This window comes from Typopeltis vanoorti, chromosome 7 (assembly GCF_054136105.1).
Source record: "Typopeltis vanoorti isolate ZY-2024b chromosome 7, IOZ_Tvanoo_1.0, whole genome shotgun sequence".
Taxonomy (NCBI): domain Eukaryota; kingdom Metazoa; phylum Arthropoda; class Arachnida; order Uropygi; family Thelyphonidae; genus Typopeltis; species Typopeltis vanoorti.
In genome coordinates this window covers 96,054,365-96,067,927 of record NC_143555.1, presented here as the reverse complement: position 1 = coordinate 96,067,927, position 13,563 = coordinate 96,054,365, and the positions used below count along the sequence as shown (strand labels likewise).

Below are 13,563 nucleotides of genomic sequence, written 5' to 3'. Positions count from 1 at the left end.
TTCCTCGCATAATCACACTTAAAGTTGCACCTTATCAAAAAATCATTACCCAGAATCAGTTTTATGTGTGGGAGAGAAGATCCTGACAAGACTGGAAACTCATGCCAAACACACATTCTGAATTCAGGTAGGTACACTTTAAGATTCACGGATTTAGATGCGTGGGATGTGGAGGCTGTACACCCAAATATTCTCACAGATCGTTTGAGGCAAGTAATCTTGTCCTTAATATAGGGTTCTAATATTTTAAAATAGTCTTCAGAAATGGAGGTTTGGGCTCCAGTGTCAAGTAAGGCATTGCAATGTTCTCCATGCACACTGGTCTTCATCATCATCATTTCACAGGACTGCCCTCTTATTCTTTGTCCTTTCCTCCACGTCTTATTAGCGTACATGTGAAACCTAAGCTCTACATTATGACCTCTATTAAGGTGTCTCCTGCCATTGAAACAACTGCGAGCAAAGTGCGTGCCCAATTATAACACCTGGAAGGCTCTCTTCCATCGCGTTGATCATTAGTTCTGTGATTTGATGGAGGTGCTATCATTTCCTGGGAGGTGATTTCTGATAGCCTTTTTATTACTGAGTCTATTCGATTGAGAAGGGGCCTCTGTAGTCGCTCAACCTCCTCGCAAATTAACCTTGTGGGTTCCTCAGTTATTACTACTAGGCACCGGGGTTGTTCCCAGTTGTTTCATCACTTCGTCTAAACGCTCCATGATGGGCTTCTGAAGAATTTCTATTTCCTGTCTTACAATGGATCCGATGTTGTCTGTCTCAGCAAAAGACTGTTAATTTATTTATCACCTGACTGTCACTGCTTTCATTTTCCCTTTTCACCTTAAAAATTTCCTTCTTGTCTTTGCATTCTATACTTTGCTCAGGCCTTTTAACTGAGCTGCAATCTTCTTTGACCATATTTACAAACCCAGGGGAAGATGCAGGACGGATGTCCCCAAGCATCTGTTCACATGCTTTGACCACATTGTAAAAGTCATTCAAGTTGGTTATCCTCTTATTAAATGCAGTCTCCCTTAATTCTGTTCTTACCCTCTGCCTGAACTGCTGGAAGACGGCCCAGTCCAAATGAGGTTTCTCTTCACTGTGGACACTCAGGGTACTGGTTAGTAATCTGTTCTGAAAATCAGACACACTCTCCCTGTCCTTCTGAGTGCACCTCTGGAGTTTCCATAAATTAGGCTCCAAACTTCCCAATTTAGAGAACTGGGAAATTAGGACCGTTTTAAACTTTGAATACTCCTCCAGGGTTTCTTTTAGAATGGGAGAGGAGTATAGGAAGGTTTTGGCCTTCCCAACCAGCTTACTACGGAGCAAGACCAGTAAATGAAAATCAGTCCATCCTCCAGCCTCTCTTAGTTCTTCTATGTAGCTGAAGAATGCGATGGCATCATCCAAATCCTCGCCCGAGAACTGAGGGAACACTTGTTAGGGGTTAATGCATTGAAAAACTCATTGTCTTCCATTATTGAACTACTAGATGGGTTTGACATGCTTGCATCTAAGTTAACAGTAAAGCACACTAAGAAAATTCAAAAGCATTCTAATTCAATCTTTGCCTTTCAGTTGTCTGTTTAGAATCCGAAACCAGCTTACTGTGGTTAGTCTCTAATTAAATTTTATTAAGCAAAACCACATCCTGTCCGGCTGCGCCATTTATGTTGTGTCACCTTTTCTTAATAATTTTGTATCTATGCTCTTTACGTTTATTCACCCCTTGGTGTCACGTGGTACTCTCTCTAAGTACAAAAGGAATTGCCCTGTGGTAGAGCCAAAATCCAAATGTAACGAAGCTTCTGAGGTTCTTCTTCTCATAAAATCCTAAGACATTTATTTGTTTTTGCTGCGTCACTTAGGACAATTAGTTTAAAGGAAAAAATCTTAAACAAGAAGTGAACACCCAGCTATACCTCAGTGACTAACAACCGTGCAATTGTGACCGTAGACACGCTACTCAAATCTCCCGCTTAGGTTTGCATATTTAGCAAGCAGTGCATCGGATAATACTAACAAACAACTGAATCAGAGTAAGCAAAAGATTTATTTAACATTCTAACATATATACAGTTCATGGAAGTCTGGGAAAGATCATCTCTAAACTACAAATTTATGTGCTATCATAGATATCAAATACGAACAGTAAATTCTCATAACTCACATAGGATTAACAATAGAGCTGTTCTATATCACTTCACACATAAGATCCTCATAACTCTCTTAATTAAAACCTAGTAAACATACATTATCACCTTGTATTCACACATCCTAAGGGTATAACTCTTTAAGTTACACTTGTCTACTTTCACAACTTATAATTTGCTATAGTCCTAAGTTTTATCTTTGTTAAGTCCTTAGATCTTGATTCACATAGCATTCATTTACACTATTTAACAATAAAATTTCATGATACCGTATTATAGTTATCTCCTGTGCTTGTTCCTCTCTTTACTTGTCCTTTGACCCTCAAATTGATTTCTTTGTGCTGGGATTGGTACCTGGAATTCCTCGATTATATGCTGGCCCATTCGTTTCAGTCGGTTATGCCTTCCTTTCAATAGGATTCTTGGGGCAAAGTCACTCTTTCACATGTGTTGCCCTTTTACCTAGATTCTAAGGCCTCTACGCAGACTACCCTTTTCTTCTGGAGTAATGTGATTCGCCTCGGACCTTGCGACGCATAACCTTTTCCGTGGATACGTGGCATCTACTGTTTCCGTCTGCTGGGCATCAGGGCAGAGATTTCCCCTCACGTTATTGAACCATCCCTCCACTCGCTAAGTCCACACACCAAAACCACCAGGAAAAAAGAGCCTCATGGGGGGAGGTTAACTCTTTTATATCTCTGCACCTTCCGTAATTCCCCCCCCCCCCGACTCATCGATAGTGCTCAACGCGATATCTCTCGGTAGAGGATTTCTTCTTTTCTGCCTGCTTATCATGTGCCGTGTGCACACGATACGCTTGCGGCAACTTCCTTTAATCCTGTGCTCTTGGCCTTGGATTATGTTACAATTATCGTTAAAAATTGTGAGTCATTCATCTAAGCTTTGTCTATCTAATTCCTAGGAATGCTATACTGCTTTAATCATACTTTAACATTCCTTTTCTCTAGAATTTTACCGCCAATATTTCACTAGCTTAAATAATCTTTCTACATAATGGAATAACACTTCTTTCTTATGCATTTTCACAATTATTATCCTTTTGTTTAATATATCCAATTTTGTTCACATATGTAGTTTACACTCTTAGATGCAAGCAAATTTTGTATTATAGGTTCTTTACTTGTTAAATTATGAACGAATAAATTCTCTTAGGAATTTTATCAATCACAATTTAACACCTCCAAGGAGTCCAAAGACTCATCAAGGGAGGGAGGGAAGGCACCTACTCTACAACTTTCCATCTCCACCACTCAAACCACCAACTACAGTGAACGGCATCATCTACATGACAGATCGCATCTGTTACCATATGATAAGGTGATGGATGTGTTGGATAAGTGAGATTAATATACAATGATTTTCTTGGACTTTGCAAAGACATATGATAGATTACCACATGACAGAGTAGTGTATAAGCTGCAGAAGATGGGATTAGATAACAGATTGGTTAGATGGATTGACGATTGGATTTCTGAAATATACCAGCAAGTTGTGTAATGTCTCAGAAAAGGAAGATGACTAGTGGCTTGCCTCAGGATTCTGTACTTGGGTCTATTGTTTATTGTACATTAACTTATTGTTAATGATATTTCATGTGGATTAACTGGGGATCTTCAAATGTTTTCTGATGATGCAAAGTTAGGTAGAATTATCAGGATTACTGCTGATGTTAATTCTCTACAGGAAAATTTGAATAGGGTTTGAGCTTAGACAGATGAGTGGGATTATAGTTTTAATATTAATAAATGCTAGGTGTTACACTTTGGGGTATAGAGATATAAGACTATGTACTGTTTTGGTGGAGCTGTACTTCAGGAAGTGGAAGAGATTCGGGATCATGGGATGATAGTAGACAGCGGACCAAAGTTCTGATGGTGCACTGCACATGGTGCAGTGCACCATCAGAACTTTAGAACTTTCAAACTTTATATGGGCTGCACATCATATGCAGTCTTTGCATAAGGGATAAGAAAGTAGTGGTGCTTCTATATAAGGCATTGGTCCAACCACACAACTATTGTGCTCAAATTTGATTGCCTAGTTATCATTGTGATGTGGAAACACTAGAAACACAAAGACATATGACCAAATAGTGATATCAGGACTCTGGAGTGATACTTATGCAGAGCATCTGAGGGAATGTGGATTACAGAGTTTGGTGGATAGAAGGAAAAGAGGAGATATGATAGAGGCCTTCAAGTTAGTTAAGGGATTCTATTAGATTAATATAGAAGGAATTATAAAAAGAGTGGATGTCAAGATGGGAAGAACAAGAAGTCATCCTTGAAAGTTGAATAAAGATGTGGTGAAGAATTTTTTTATGTGGAGAGTTATTAGTGAGCAGAATGCATTGCTGGAGTGCACTATGAATGCAGGGAGTGTAAATAACTTCAAAGTTCATTATGATATACATGTTGCTGGTTGAATGGGCCTCCAATGATGAGTCTATTGACTTCATTGAAGTCTTTTTTTTTTTTTTTTTTGGTGATCTCCAGATCCACTTTGAAGATGTAAAGGGCTTTCTCCCCACTGTTTCATAGCTACTTTATGGTTAAAGTTTCCTGTTATAATTTTCCGGTAACAAGTATTATCACTAAGAGGACTAGAGAGAGAGAAATCTTTATAGAAATTGCTAATTTCTTCATTTTAATGGCTAGAAACAGGTGCATATATTTGTACTGCACTCAAATCAAACCTCCTGTTGATTTGCAATCTAAGAGTTGTAATTCTCGAGAATGGTTCAAATTCAAGAATGTTATTTTTCTAACACTAACTCCTCCTTGTTAGGTCTCCCAGGTGGTGTCCAAAATATACTTGCATGTTTTAATTTCTTCTAATATGTGCCTCCATAGCACAATTGGAAGAACAATGGAACACTGCACCCTTTGATTGGAAAAGACCTGTGTTCAAATCTCGTCAAAACAAGAGGAATCTTTATATGGGCTGTTTCAATTGAAGGTGAGTTAGCCAATCTCATATGGCAGTTAGCAAGTCTTTTTCTCCCAAAAACTCAGGTTTTTCATCCCACATACAGGCAAATCAGCCATGAGAATATATGCAATTTAGAGGCAAAAATATTCTTGTTGGAGATGATTTGTGGTAGATGACACTGATGGTAGTAGTAGTGTTATTGTATGTATTTGGAGAATTAAGTAGTAGGGAAGTTGGTGAGATGTGTGTGTATGTGTAGCTGAGTATAGTAGAGTGTGCTCTCTGCAATGAGTCCTTGGAGGTACCACTTAATAATAATAATAATTCAATTTGAACTAGAATACAAGAAAACTGTAGTGAATATATTTACCTCAGACAATTAGTTAGTCAAACAATCATCATCATCATCAAATTCCTGGTATGTACCCTCAAGGGGGTGTACAGACCACAATGACAGCACTGCATGATTAAGTTTACATTATTATTAATCTCCTATCAACAATTGTTCTTCAAATTAGTCTATAACTTGTCAGTACTCGAATACTGTTGGGTCTAATATTTCGGTCTTTTAAAATACTTTAATGAATCAATCCCCTCAGACTTAGGCCTTCCTCTGGACCTTCTTCCTGCCACCTTGGCATTCACAATCTGTTTTGCTAACCTTTCTGCTCTCTCATTCTGTTTACCCTGTCTACTGGCCGAGGTGGATGAAATAGTGAGACCAACTTGCAATTATTATCCATGTTATTCAATAGGTGTTACAGAATCGTATTCAGATTTATCTGGACATATATACGTCCTGCCCGGTTGGTGGGGACTAAGCGACCGTACCACCTTAAGTTCCTTCCTAATATCTTCATTTTTAATATGATTCTACCGCTGCTGCCATCTGTTCAAGCCCCTGATTTTTCTCAGGACTCATATCTGTAGTCTCTAATCTTTAATCAAACGATCTATTTTTAACCCAACTCTAAATCCAAAATTTAAAGCTGGTTTGAACACTGTCCTTGTATGCTAGTTTAGTGTTTTGGCTCATTTCTCTCTTATTCCATATAAATATATTCAATGGCTCCACATCACAGCAGCTTTGCTTATTCCATTATCTATTTCCAAATTTAATTTGCCATCTTCACTAAAAACTGTGTCTAAATAACTGAAATATTTTACTTGTTCTATAGGATCTTCATTCAGCATGCAGCTTAAGTTTTCTATGCTCCTGCCTATTTTCATAGTTTTGGTCTTTTTATTGCTGATTTCATCATCATCATCAAATTCCTGCCATGTACCCTCAAGGGGTGTACAGGATATGACAGTACTACATGAAAAATTTACATCATTACTAACTTCCTATCTACAATTTTCCTCCAAATCAGTCTGTTACTTGTCAAGACTCCAACATTATCACATCTTATATTTCTATCGTCTAAGGCACTTTGTACCGTTTCAATCCACCTATATCTTGGTCTTCCTCTGGGTCATTTTCCTGCTAACCTGGCAGAGAACACTTGTTTTCCTAATCTTTCCTCTCCCATTCTATTTAAGTGACCATACCACCTGAGATTAGCTCTGCTAACGCATTCTTGGATACTGACAATGTCAAGTTCTTTCCTAATATCCTCATTTTTAATATGATATTGCCATTGATGCTATCTGTTCATGCCTCTAATCTTTCTCAGGACTCTCATATATGCGGTCTCTAGTCTTTGGTCAAGTGTTTTACTTCTGACCAAGCTCTCAGATCCATAAGTTAAAACTGGTTTGAACACTGTCTTGTATACAGCTAATTTAGTGTTCCGACTAATTTCTCTCTTATTCCATATGAATTTATTCAATTGACTTCCCACCATACCAGCTTTGCTGATTCTGTTGTCTATTTCTATATTTAATTTACCATCTTCACTAAAAATCGTGCCTAAGTAACTGAAATGTTTTACTTGTTCCACAGGTTCTCCATTCACAACACAGTTGACATTTTCAATGATTCTGCCTATTTTCATTGTCTTTGTCTTTTTATTGCTGACCTTCATACCCTTGTTTTCCTAATCTTTCCTCTCCCATTCTATTTAAGTGACCATACCACCTGAGATTAGCTCTGCTAACGCATTCTTGGATACTGACAATGTCAAGTTCTTTCCTAATATCCTCATTTTTAATATGATATTGCCATTGATGCTATCTGTTCATGCCTCTAATCTTTCTCAGGACTCTCATATATGCGGTCTCTAGTCTTTGGTCAAGTGTTTTACTTCTGACCAAGCTCTCAGATCCATAAGTTAAAACTGGTTTGAACACTGTCTTGTATACAGCTAATTTAGTGTTCCGACTAATTTCTCTCTTATTCCATATGAATTTATTCAATTGACTTCCCACCATACCAGCTTTGCTGATTCTGTTGTCTATTTCTATATTTAATTTACCATCTTCACTAAAAATCGTGCCTAAGTAACTGAAATGTTTTACTTGTTCCACAGGTTCTCCATTCACAACACAGTTGACATTTTCAATGATTCTGCCTATTTTCATTGTCTTTGTCTTTTTATTGCTGACCTTCATACCATATCTATTACAACAGCTATTCAATTTAGTCAGAGAATCTTGCAGACTTGTAGCGGATTTATTTAGAAGTATAACATCATCCGCATAAAGCAAAGAGCTGACATTAACATCTCCAATTTTGATATCAGGTTTAATACCACTTTCCTTCATAATGTGATCCATATAGATAATGAATAACAGAAGGGATAATGTACATCCTTGTCTCACACCAGATTTAACATTAAACCATCTTCCTGTACTTCCTTCAATTCTAACTGCTGACTTACAACTCAAATAAAGACTAAGTATTGCTTGATATAATGCCCCACTGACACCATATAACTGCAGCGTATTGAATAGCTTCTCTCTTGGCACCTTGTCATATGCCTTTTCCAAATCGACAAAACTTAAATACAGATCTTTGTTATATTCCCATGCTTTCTCAACTATTTGTAGTAAAGTGAAGATCTGATCCTGACAGCCTCTATTTGGCCTGAATCCAGCTTGTTCTTCACCAAGCTTTTCTTCCACAATTCTTCTCAACCGTTTCTCAAGTATACTTGCATAGATCTTGCCAGGAACACTCAGTAGGGTAATACCTCTGTAATTCTCACATTCAGTTTTATTTCCCTTTTTATATATGGGTACTATGAGAGCTCTACTCCAATCATCGGGAATTCGTCCCTCTGTCCAGGCTTTCTGAACTATGCAGTGCAGCCACTGTAAGACTTTTATACCACCATACTTCAGCATTTCTGGTCGAATATCATCTACTCCTGCTGCCTTTCCACATTTCAAGCCTTTGATGGCTTTTTCTACTTCAAGTATGGATATGTATTCCTGACTGCATGCCTGGTCAGTGTTTTTTTATCACTGTGCTGTCATCACTGCTTGTTTCATTTAGCAGTTTTTCAAAGTAATTACTCCATACTTCAAGGATATCTTTTTCTCCTGTTTTCATGTCACCTTTATCATCTCTAACTCCTTTTAAAGCACTCTTTCCTCCATTCCTAAGCTTCTTCAACAACCTCCAGAATATTTTGCCACCTTCTTGATATTTATTTTCTATATTCTTGCCAAAGTCCTCCCATGACTTTTGTTTAGCTAGTTTTACACACTGTTTAGCTTTCTTACATTTGTCTCTGTATTCTGTAAGAGTAAAAGCTGACTTATTTGCCAGGAACTTTTGATATGCTTTCTTCTTTTCCTTCACTGCCTCTTTAACTTCCTGTGTCCACCAGGGAGTTCTGATTTTTTTTATCCTTGCACACAACCTCACTACATGCCTCTCTGGCAGAATCAATCAATGTTTTCTTCAGAGTTTGCCACTGAATCTCTAAGGTTTGATTCCTGTTCTCAAACTCTTTCATTTTCTTTTCAATAATCTTTCTGTATTTTAGTCTACAGTTCACATCTGAGAGCTGCTCAATTTTTATTCGCTTTAAAACTTTCTTACATGTTATTCTTTTCAATATGAAATTCAATTTTATCCTGCTCAAGACTAAATAGTGATCGCTTCCAATTTCAAATCCTCTGTACACTCTGGTGTCCTGCACCAGTTGAGAAAATATCAACAATAACATAGTCAATGAGACTTTTCTTATTCCTAGCCTCTTCTCTCCATGTGAATTTGTGCACATTTTTATGTTGGAACATGGTGTTAGTTCATGTCCTGAGCAGAAATCCAACAGATATTTGCCATTATTATTAGCTTTGCTCTTTTCTCCAAATTTTCCCAAAATATTTTTATATGTCTCACAATCATTTCCTACTCTGCTATTTAGATCCCCAACAAGGACCAACTTTTCCTTTTTCATTGTGTCAGTTGCTTTTTCTAAAGCCTCAAAAAATTCCTCCACTTCTACCTTAGTAGAACCTTCTGTGGGACCATAGGCACAAATAAGTCTCATTGTCCAGTTCCCCATTCTCATATTTGCCCACATTACTCTACTTGAGACTGACTGCCATTCAAGAAGATTAGCCTCATATTTTGTGTTGAATACTATGGCTACTCCTTCTTTTCCTTGATTGTCTTTGCCTGAATATAACATTTTGTATTTATTGCTCAGAAAGATCTCACCAGTTTTGGTCTTTTTTGTTTCAGTCACCCCTATTATGTTGATCTGGTACTTGTCTAATTCCTCAGCTAGCTCCATTTCTTTGCCATTCAGGCTTCTTACGTTGATGGTACCGATCTTTAACTCTGGTGATGTTGAGTTGGGGTTTGTTTTCAGATTTGTTCCAATAGCTGACTTTTCTCTGTTCGCCCTGGTTCCCTGGCGAAAACAACGGGGGCCTTGTTTAACCGGGCGACGCCCCAGCCGGCATGAAATTTTGTCATGTTGTACCATCATTTTTTATTTTGGTTTAACCAATAAGAATACAATTTGGTCAGCTAAATCCCAAATTGCTAGCCCATCCTCGTTCGTTCAGTATCAAAGTAGAGACCCAATAGGGTGCACCACGAGAAGGTGAGGATTGGACATTAGGTCAGAAGCCCTGGTCGGTTCTCTGCATTCCTTTAAAGGCTATGTGGAGGTCTCCTCTCAGTTATACAGCTTTGACCCTTAAGCACCCCTATTGCTGATTTTCATGCCAAATTTGTTACAACTGCTATTCAGTTTATTTAGAGAATCCTGGAGACTTGTACTGAGTGTGTTCAGGAGCACATCATCATCTGCAAAAAGCAAAGAGCTGTTTGATATCTCCAATGCTAATATCAGGTTTAATGCCATTTTTTTCAAAATTTGATCCATACAGATGATGAATAAGAGTGGAGATAATGTGCATCGCTGGTTAGTGTATCTGCTCTCCAGCTAAAAGGCTGCAGGTTCGAATCTCTCCGCTGGCATGGATGTTTGTAATTGTCTGTAAAACTGGTGGTGGTTGGCAGTAGATGGCGGTGGTGTAGATGATGATGGTAGTGGTGGTTCGGTGTAGTTGGTAGATTGAGTGGTGCAGATGGAGAGTTGTAGAATAGGTGCTCCTCCCTTGATGAGTCATTGGGCTCCTTAGAGGTGTCAAGTATCAATAATAATAATAATTACACATGATTTTACAAACTATTTTCCTATATTTCCTTCAATTCTAACTGCTGATTGACAACTTAAATATAGACGGTGTATTGCTCTGTATAATGTTCCATTTACCCTGTATAATCGTAGTGTTTTTGAAAAGCTTTTCTCTGGGCACCTTGCCCAGAGAAAAGCTTTTTAAAGTATGCCTTTACCAGATTTACAAAACGTAAGTACAGATCCCTGTTATATTTCCATTATTTCTCAACTATTTGTCATAAAGTGAAATTCTGATCTTGATAATCTCTATTTGGTCTGAATCCAGTTTGTTCTCTTTCACAATTTTTTGCAGCCTCTTTTCAAACATGCCTGCATCAATTTTACCTGGAATATTTAATTTAAGGAAATTCCTCTGTAATTCTCGCATTCTTGCAAGGCCCTCTGAATTATGGAGAGTAGCCAATGCACAAAATCTATACCTGAGTATTTGAGCATTTCTGGTCAAATATAATCTGCCCCAGATGCCTTTCCACACTTCAAGTTTTTGATGGCTTTTTCTACCTCAAGTATTGATATGTCATCCTGTTTGCATTCCTTCTGAAAAGTTTTTATTGCAGTTGTGTCATTGCTTGTTTTTGTTTGACAGTCTTTCAAAGTAATTACTCCAGATTTAATTACAGATGTCAATATTTTTAGATAAGAGATGAATTTCAATGCCTGGTGAGAGACCACCAACCCACTTATTGGAGACTTAAAGTGGCTTGAAAAAGTTCCCTGTTGGGCTCTAGAGAAGGGTTTCCAAACTGTGTAAAAATATAAATAAAAAATTACAAAAAATATATAAAATTGATAAAAAAGAAAAGAAAAAAAAACTCCTTAGCTTATTAGTACATGTTACAAAATGTACTAAGGGTTTACAATAATCTTTCATGCGTGGGATTCAACATGTAGGAAATCCTTATCTTGTTTTCATGTCACCTTTATCCTCTTTGATTCATTTTATAGTACTTTCCTCCATATCTAAGTTTTTTTCAAAAATCTCCAAAACATTTTGCCACCTTCCTGATATTTATTTTCTATATTCTTACTGAAGTCTTCCCATGATCATACTATTTAGCTATTTTTACATGTAGCTCAGCTTAGCTCTTTTAGAAATACATATGATGTACAATTAGTTTTAAGGCAAAACAAGATAAAGAAAACATTTTCAAAATAGAAAGTACAACCAAATCTCATAATTATCCATTATGAGATTTGGTTGCACATTTAAAAAGAAAGTTATTTAATGCCATGTGTATTATTCCGGCCTGTAGAAGTGAGACATGGGCAATGACTAAAAAAATACGAAGATAGGTTGCATGAAGCCCAAAGAGCCTTGGAGAGAAGAATGCTCCACATAACAAAAGTATTGTCATCATCATCGAATTCCTGCCATGTACCCTCAAGGGGTGTACAGGATATGATAGTACTATATGAAAAAAATTACATCAGTACTAACTTCCTATCTATAATTTTCCATCAAATCAGTCTGTTACTTGTCAAGACTCCAACATTATCAGATCTTATATTTCTATCGTCTAAGGCACTTTGTATCAATCCACCTATATCTTGGTCTTCCTCTGGGTCGTTTTGCTGCCAACCTGGCAGAGAACACTTGTTTTGCTAATTTTTCTTCGCCCATTCTGTTTAAGTGACCATACCACCTGAGATTAGCTCTGCTAATGCATTCCTGGATGCTGACAATGTCAAGTTCTTTCCTAACATCCTCGATTTTAATATGATATTGCCATTGATGCCATCTGTTCACACCTATAATCTTTCTCAGGACTCTCATATCTGCAGTCTCTAGTCTTTGGCCAAGTGTTTTACTTCTGACCCAGCTATCAGATCTATAAGTTAAAACTGGTTTGAACACTGTCTTGTATACAGCTAATTTAGTGTTCCGACTAATTTCTCTCTTATTCCATATGAATTTATTCAATTGACTTCCCACCATACCAGCTTTGCTGATTCTGTTGTCTATTTCTATATTTAATTTACCATCTTCACTAAAAATCGTGCCTAAGTAGCTGAAATGTTTTACTTGTTCCACAGGTTCTCCATTCACAACACAGTTGACATTTTCAATGATTCTGCCTATTTTCATTGTCTTTGTCTTTTTATTGCTGACCTTCATAACATATCTATTACAACAGTTATTCAATTTAGTCAGAGAATCTTGCAGACTTGTAACGGATTTATTTAGAAGTATAACATCATCCGCATAAAGCAAACAGCTGACATTAACATCTCCAATTTTGATATCATGTTTAACACTACTTTCCTTCATAATGTGATCCATATAGATAATGAATAACAGAGGGGATAATGTACATCCTTGTCTCACACCAGATTTAACATTAAACCATCTTCCTGTACTTCCTTCAATTCTAACTGCTGACTTACAACTCAAATAAAGACTAAGTATTGCTTGATATAATGCCCCATTGACACCTTAACGTATTGAATAGCTTCTCTCTTGGCACCTTGTCATATGCCTTTTCCAAATCGACAAAACTTAAATACAGATCTTTGTTATATTCCCATGCTTTCTCAACTATTTGTAGTAAAGTGAAGATCTGATAATGACAGCCTCTATTTGGCCTGAATCCAGCTTGTTCTTCACCCAGCTTTTCTTCCACAATTCTTCTCAATTGTTTCTCAAGTATACTTGCACAGATCTTACCAGGAATACTCAGTAGGGAAATACCTCCGTAATTATCACATTCAGTTTTATTTCCCTTTTTATATATGGGTACTATGAGAGCTCTACTCCAATCATCGGGAATTCGTCCCTCTGTCCAGGCTTTCTGAACTATGCAGTGCAGCCACTGTAAGACTTTTATACCACCATACTTCAG

General features: G+C 37.3%; 1 protein-coding gene across 3 annotated transcripts in view; it reads right to left on the bottom strand.

Annotated features, from left to right (window-relative positions):
• LOC150104883 (UPF0462 protein C4orf33 homolog) overlaps positions 1-13,563 on the bottom strand; it is a 150,497-nt gene that overhangs the window by 49,826 nt on the left and 87,108 nt on the right. The window lies entirely within an intron of this gene.